Source organism: Malurus melanocephalus, unplaced genomic scaffold (genome assembly GCF_030028575.1).
Source record: "Malurus melanocephalus ecotype Western Australia unplaced genomic scaffold, MMel_1.1 scaffold_664, whole genome shotgun sequence".
NCBI lineage: Eukaryota > Metazoa > Chordata > Aves > Passeriformes > Maluridae > Malurus > Malurus melanocephalus.
In genome coordinates, this window is record NW_026623896.1 from 1 (window position 1) to 8,223 (window position 8,223).

Here is an 8,223-nt window from a genome sequence, read left to right on the forward strand (position 1 = left end):
GGCGCTGCCCGTGCCGTGCCCGCCGATCGCCGCCGCTGTACCGGAACCCGCTCCAGAGGCGCATCCCTTCGGGAAGGGGCCCCGTGCCCTGCGCACCGCGGGAAGGGCACCGGGCACCGGGCTCGGGGCTCGGGGCTGGGGCCGTTTCACCATTGCCGCCGCCTCCCTGCCGCACCGCCCGGCGCGCCCGCTGCTCCGCACAAAGGAGCACCGCAGCCGAGCACTCACCTGCTCCGGCCGCATCCTCTGGGCTCCCCGGGGACTGCGCTGGGGTGGCGGGGCTGCGCTGGCACTCCCAGCCCGGCCGGTGGCCCGTGGTGGCCCCGGAGCCGGCGGCGCTGGCCGGGCGCGCGTTGGTGCCGCAGCTGCGGCGAGGGTGGAACGGCTCCACACCCCCTCGGCAGCACTCTCTGAGCCCAGCCAAATTTGTCAACTTTATTTAGGGGGAAGAATGGATCACATGGGGCGCCTCACCGAACGGGGAGGAGCGTGTCGGTGCAGAATCAGGTCACTCGCTTGGAGCCGGAGTTAGTCACGGCCACGGCGGTAACGGAGCGAGCATCAGCCAGGCAGAGAGAGCAGCCTGAGACAAAGGCAGAGGATGCTGATGGGAATTCAGMGCTCCCGTTCGCTCCCCTTATCTGTGCCATTAAGCAGGGTAATTTCGCACTCCTTTCATCGGGTGAGTTTTCCCAATCAAGCAAAAAATAAGAGTTCAATGTGAGAGAAATGTTTTCGGCTTCCAGGTGCTTTTAAGCACATTCATCCTGGCTGTCGAGCCTTTCTACAGCCTTTTCTTTTCCTTTTCACATTTCTGTCCCTGCCCTGCTGTGCTGTATTGATTCAACCCCAGAGAAATGGATGCTACAGACCCTTTCCAAAGCGTCCACGTTGAATATTTGCCTCTGTCTCCAATCTTTCATTTGCATCTCCTGCTCAGACAAAGGCTTGAGGCTGCTGACTGATCCCTATTGTCCCCCTGGCTGAGGGATCACTGTGGAATTGAGTTTCTACAGCACCTTTTCCTGCTCCTTCTCATTCATTAACGGCTGGCAAAGCTCCCAAGCACAGGTAACACAAAAACTGTGCCCTGCGTGTTGCCAGGACCACGGCAGGATCCGGGTGACTTTTAATATCATTGTTTATCTAATCAACACACATTCCAAAAAAGCTGTGATGGGTTTGGGTTATTCAGAGGCCAGAATTCGAGTGTGGATTCTGAAGTGTGGATCCCTAAATACACACATATCGTGTGAAGGAGTGGGCCTGACTTTTCTAGGTGCTAAGCAACTGTTCTCCTGCATTTCCATCTGCGTCGAAGTCACATCCCACCCTCTGCCACCTTCCTGGTGTCCACACGCCGAGAGAGAAATGAGCTTTGGAAAGTAGGCTAGCTCGTGCCTCTGCTGCCAGGAGCTTGCTGCCCGAAGGAAACCCCATCCTGCCCCAAAGGAGCTCCATCCTGRAGCACAATACCGAGGAAAGGGAATTGGGAACTGCCATGAGGAGGCCTGGAGTGTCCAATGAGGATGAAAGCACAGGGAGGGTGTCTGCTGCAGCCAAAAAACAGCAGCAAGTCAAAACCAAGGCTCCAGCAGCCATGGAACAAGTGGCAGCTGCCCACAGAGGGGCTTCCCTTCCTCCAGCGTGCAGAAAACCACCCAGCCTTGGCACCTGAAGGTTGGAACTGTCACAATGGAGATTCTTGGCAACTTCTTAATGGAGCCTCTGGATTAGAGAGGATGTAAATGAGGGTGTAAATGAGGATTTCACACCAGGGAAAGCACCCTGACATCGGTGAGCACCGAGAGGCTGAGCTGAACCTGCTCCCTGTGCAGAGCAGAACTTCCCATTCCTCGCTTTGCTGTTCCCACCAAAGGGGAACCCGGGTTTGTCCCAGGGTCCCCGAGGGATCCGGGAGAGCAGCTGCTCCTGCTGGAGGGAGAATTGCAGCCAATACTGGCTCTTTTGTAGGGTCATCCATGGACCGCAGGAACAGCACTGTGAGGAAAATTAATCCACAAACACCAGMGGTTTATGTSCAAAAAGGAGACACAGGAGTCCTGTGACTTCATTYGAATAAAGGGAGAGGCCATGGGACATTTCCATGGGGTSTCTCMAAYTGTTAGRGGACRCAGCCTCTTTTATCCCAATTTCCYGGCCRCATTTCCCYCTCTCTTTCCCCAYTGGCTGAGGTGCTTGASAGGTACAGKCSCCCCAAAATAACCTGTGCAACCCCCCCTTCTAATATACAACCCCCTSTTTAAAGTACATCTCTGTGTTTCTGCTCTTGCTGTTCATTAACACAGTCTGGGCTCAGTCAATCCATGGAATTCCCATGGGAATCCTTCCCATTGTTCCCTTCTATCTGCCAGCATGGCTCTTMTCTCACCCCCAGAGTCACAGCTTGTTTGTAAAGACACTCCCTTCTCATTCCACATGGGCACACTGCAAACACAGCCGGTGCTTCCCTGGGCTTGACACAGGGAAAATGCGATTTTTCCCAGGAAAACCTGGGAATTGTTACCTGGAAACTGAGCTTGGGGTAGAACTTTCATCTGGACTGTGTAGAGGCCTGGATTTCAGATCCATCCCCAGATACTGGGGTTATTTTCTGACACTCTGTATTAGCCAGGYAGGACCAAACCTGAGAAAGCCTTTCCCAGCCCTGGTTATCCCTGAGTTCTACTTCATCCCCAAGTCCTTTCTCYCTTGCTGACCAAAGTTTTCTGCCTCCTGTATGTCACAAAACTTTCCTTTTCTATTTTTCTGCACTGTTTCTCGCCGGAGTGTGTGATGTCAGCCGAACCAGCTATATATAATGTGTGTGTCTGAATGCATATTTATATAAATGCACACACATGCATATGCAAAGCCCTGGAACACAAATTCCTCCCCGCTTGCATCGGTGCAAGGGCAGCTTTCCCTCTGCTTTTATCCCATCTCACTCCCCGCAACGTTTTGCCCATGCACTGAGCCCATAAGGAATGTTTCAAAGGCTCCAATATATTTTTATGCTGTGTTTAAGCTTTTCGTCAAATGCTTGTTCTTAATCCACTGTGACTAACGCACTCAAATTCCTCACACCATCACATCTGACACTTCCTGCATCTCCTCTATTTTAAGGCTTGCAACAGATGGGGAATTRTATCCAGAATTGGAAGGYTGTGGCTCTCAGGGACCTGTTGASCAGGGACAGGGACAGTGTTGATGTGGCACAGCTCTGACTCGTCCAGGAAAACTTAAAATTCCTGGAAAATCAAGGCTTCAGGAAATACCTGATTTCAGTAAGAATTTAGGAAGGCATTCCTGGCTGGAAGGGTGGGCAGGCCCTGGCACAGGGTGCCCAGAGAAGCTGTGGCTGCCCCTGGATCCCTGGCAGTGCCCAAGGCCAGGCTGGACATTGGGGCTNGCTCTGACTCGTCCAGGAAAACTTAAAATTCCTGGAAAATCAAGGCTTCAGGAAATACCTGATTTCAGTAAGAATTTAGGAAGGCATTCCTGGCTATGACGGTGGAGAGGCCCTGGCACAGGGTGCCCAGAGAAGCTGTGGCTGCCCCTGGATCCCTGGCAGTGTCCAAGGCCAGGCTGGACATTGGGGCTGGGAGCTGCCTGGGACAGTGGGAGGTGTCCCTGCCATGGCAGGGGTGGGATGGGATGGCTTTGAGGTCCTTTCCAACCAAAACCACCTAAGATTCTACACTTTAGACCAAGATAACTCTGACAGGGAATGCTGCTCCAAGTCCATGGGCACCATGAGAYAGACTATGGAATGTTCTGACACTAATTCAAGGCCTAAAACAAAAATGAGCATCTGTATCTCCCTGGAAGTTCTCCAAGCTTCAAAAATCAGTCCAAAGCTCCTCTCCCGGCCTGCATTGAGACATTTCTTGTTCCTCACAGGGAATTCCTGGTGTTCCAGTCCAGGAATTGGTGTTATTGCCATCACTGCTTCTAGCTTAAATGTTATAATTAGTGATTTTTTCTGCCTTAATCCATCATTGTTTGTATTTTAAATTTGTGAGAGAAAAGACAATCTGGGAGCCAGGGAAGCTGTGATTGCCCCTGGATCTCTGGAAGTTCCAGTGCCCGGTTGGACAGGGCTTGGAGCAYCCTGGGACAGGGGAAGGTKTCCCTGGGGATGGAATCGGTGCAGGTGGGTGGTACCAGGAGATTATTCACAGGGAAATGGTTTTTGCCACGTCCATCTCTTCTCCTGCAGAGATTGGAGCAGGTTCATCATTTTAACAGGTTACCTTGGAACAGGGAATGTGGCTTTTCCTTACCCAGAATTGAGCAGGGATGCACCAAAACCAGAATTATTAAAAGCAAATTTTCCCATCAGCACCAGGCCATCAGGTTCTTCCTCACTGGATAAAGTTATAAATATTGACTGCAGGGGAAGAGCAAAATTTAGAGGCAAACAGAGGGAAATGAAAGCTCATCACGCAGAAAGTTGGGGTGGGGCTGTTCTTCTCTTCCATCCTAAGAGGAAGGTTTGGGTTGATGAGGAGAGAGAAAATTCACTCAATGAAAAAATCAGCAAAGAGCCTATCCCCAAGTGAGCTGATAACGTGAAAGTGGCTCCCCCAGCCCTGCTGATCTATCAGTCTCGCTAATTTTAATTGCATTCAGCCTGATCAGGAAATGTGGAATGAGCTTTGAGATTTCYGAGGTGTCGCTGGGATTCTCAAGCAGCTCCCCAATCTCTGAGCTGGCTCCTGAGGACGACTGACAGCTCCTGAATTCTTTATTCCAGGAATCAGCAGGCAAGGGGGGCACAGCAGGAGYACATCAAACACAGGAATGGAGGAAGGGAGGCAGCAATTCCTGATTAATCTGCCATTTTGGGAGAGTAAGGAGAACTCCAGTGGGATTGAGAGCTGTGACAGACAATATCAATGGGTGGAAATGCTGCTGCTCAGAGCAGAGAATTCCCCCATGGAACTGGGTGCTGCAGTGTGCCCGGGGCTTTGAGAGCCTGGAAGGATTCCTGGGAATGTGCCGGGGTCTTTGTGGGAATGGGAGCATCCCGAGCTGCCAGCAGAGGTTCTGATGGTGGCCTGTGGCTGTCAGACACATGTGGAACGAGGAAATTGCCTTTGGGGCAGATCTCCTGGAGTCATTTTGTGTAAAGGTAGTTCTGATAGCAGCTGGGAGTGACCAGTGGCAGCAGCTGGGGCTGCACAAACACTGTTTGATCCGGCACAGAGACTTTTGTTTTCTGGCCGTGGAACATTTCTGTTTCCTGCATGCCAGGGGAGGAATGAATTCAGCTTCAGCACCAGCAACACAAATGTGGRGTTTCCCCTGAGGTCAGCTCCTGTGCACATCTACATAAATTCCCGGTCCTGGAGACTGAAGAGAGAGCTGATGTTTGTTTTGCCAGATCAAAAATTCCCTGGAAAAAGCTTGGATCAGAGGATGAACATTTTGGAAATGTGGTATCTGGTGCAAGGAGGACAGCGAGGTCATGTTTTATGGTGCTGGATTGCAAAGGGGAGCTGAGGAAGCTGAGGTGATGTTGGCAATGACTCTGAGGAATCCCAGGGCAGATTCCTGCCAGCACCACCCCTGCCACCTCTGGAATTCCCTCTCMCCCAGAGCACTGCTCCAATCCGAGCAACACTCCTGCCTCTGGAATTCCACTGCTGGAASAGCTGGGTGCTCTCTCAGGGGATTCCAGGAGCTCCACGCTCCTCCCATGGTTAAGATCCTCCTTCCCACCTTCCCTGGTCTCTGAACGTGGAATTGCAGCAGCTTTGGAACCCAGGGCCCTGCTCAGCAGCTGCCACATCTGAGGGCACAGCTTTGGGGATTGAGCTGTGGCTGCCCCTGCGGTGCCTCAGGATTTCAGCTTCTCTATTTCCATGTCTCTGCAACCCTGGAATTCTTTAGTGGATAATTCCAGACTCCACAGACAGTGCTGAGCTCCTGCTCTCCCATTTTTACACAAAACAATTCCTCTGCAGCCCCAAACTCAAGGACACCTCCCTGTGCCAGGCCCCAAGAGATGGAAACAACAGAGAATTGGGGGGAGCCAACTTGGAGTGAATGACTGCATTGGCTGAGCTGCAATTGGAGGATTCAGCCACAATGTGCAAATGGACAAAAGTGAGAAAGGGTGGAAATCCTGTGAGCCATTGTCCATTGTGGGTGCAGCCCCTGGCTGGGCTGGGACTGCCCTGGATGGCCCTGAAGGCCCTGCCATGAACAGAACTGCTTTGGATTCTTTGATTTTCGTCCAGCTGCTGGTTTAGGTAATCCCAGATTTCAGGCATCACCTGGATCCCTGGCAGTGTCCAAGGCCAGGCTGGACATTGGGGCTGGGAGCAGCCTGGGACAGTGGGAGGTGTCCCTGCCATGGCAGGGGTGGRATGGGAAGGATTTAAGGTCCTTTCCCACCCAAACCATGCAGGGATCCCATGACACAGGGGTACAGAACCCCTGTGTTTTCCACTCCCTGTGCATCCCTCTCTGTTCTCTCACCCTGAGCCAGAAGATCCTCACCCCTCCTCTGTCCCCACTCTCATTCCCATTGCAGTGTTCCTTATTCCCTTATCATGCCCTGCTCCCCATTCCTGCTCAGGCCTTGTGGGACTGTCCCCCTGAGCTGTCCCTCTGAGATGGAGGCAGATATAGGGACACCAAAGCATCTCCCACCCCAATGCCAGACCTCGTGTGCCTTGGCTTCATTTTCAGCTCCTCTGTCCCTGAGGTTCCCTCACCTTTTCCCTGTCCCTCATCTGCAGCTGCTCCGTGGACATTTCCCAGCCCTGGAATTGGAGGTTTTYAGTCCTTCCTTCCCTCTGAGGTGTTGCTGCTCCTTGTCCTGAGATGTGCAACTGAAAGCTTTCAGGAGTGATGAAATCTGTCACTATTTGTTTTTTTCCTCCTTCATTAAAATTTCTTCGAGTTTGGCCAAGTGATCAGTGCAGGGCACTCTGTGATTGCTYGGGAAACTGAAGGGTGGGAATAAACCCCCACAAGTCAAGGCAGAAGGAGTCTCCTTCAGATGGCAGCTGGAGGGAGAATCCCAATGCAGGAATTGAGGAATCCTCCCTTTGGAAGCTYGGGAGCCCAGGTTTCCTTGGGCACTGTGAGAATCCAGTGGGCAGCACATCCCAAATCCCGAGCACCTGCAGATTCCATCTGCACAGAACGGGGTCACAGGAGGTCTGTGGGATGGGAATTTGGATTTTGGCAGGCTGAGTCGGACTGGAGGTGGGATGAGGGTACCCGGGGATGATCAGCAGGGAAGGCAGTGGGAGTGGGAGGGAAGCAATGTTTCCTTAAGGCCTTTGTAAAGCTATGGGGTCAGAACAGAGGGAGGAGCAGAGAAGGGATGTGCTGTGCAGGGAATGTGCTCCTCCAGGATGGGGAGGACCCGGGAGGGAAGCAGCTGGAACTGGGAGCTGACCCAGGAGTGACTGCAGAGAGCAGGACAGGGATGTGGGCACTGATGGCATCTGGGGAGGGAAAGGGGAAAGGAAATGGGGTAAAAGATGAGAAGTGGAGCAGGACTGGAGCAGTTTGGGAGCGATGGGAAGGAAGGGACCTGAAGGAAACAGGAACTGGGCTCTGAACTGCTCCCAGGAGAGGAACCAGGGACCCCCAGGGAGGAACCAGGGGTCCCCGGCCATTCCCCACATCCCAGCTGGAACAGCTGCCCCCGGGGATCGTCCCTTCCCACATGGATCCACCAAATCTCTCCAGTACAAGGATGAACCACAATCCTGGAGGCTTTGTCACCAAAGGCTCTGACTCCCACCCTGCTCCAGTGGCGTCAGGAGTTTGGGAATGCTGAGCACACTGRTTTGAGGTGCAGGGTGAGAGGAGCTGGTCTCAGCTGAGGCTCAGGAGCACCTGGGACATCTCTCTGGCTGGAGGAGAGCAGAGGGTCCCTTTTCCTGGTGTGGCTGGAGTGGCTTCTCCCAATCCTCCCCTGGTTTTGGGGGTCTGAGCCTTTGGGCTAGTGGCTCCGGGTGCATTTCTGTCGATGCCCACAGCCCTGGGGCTCATGGTCACACAGCAGCCCTGGAAACCTGATTACACCTCTGCCTTCACCTCGGCATTCTGAGGCCAAGGGGCTGCCTTGGAAATGGAGCCTTTTCCAGTGTCCATGGAGTGAGTGCTCCCCATTTCCTGGTGCTGAGTTTGAGGGATGCCTGACCTGCAGGAGACCCCCCATGCTCGGAGCTGCAACTGGACCTGAGGCTGCAG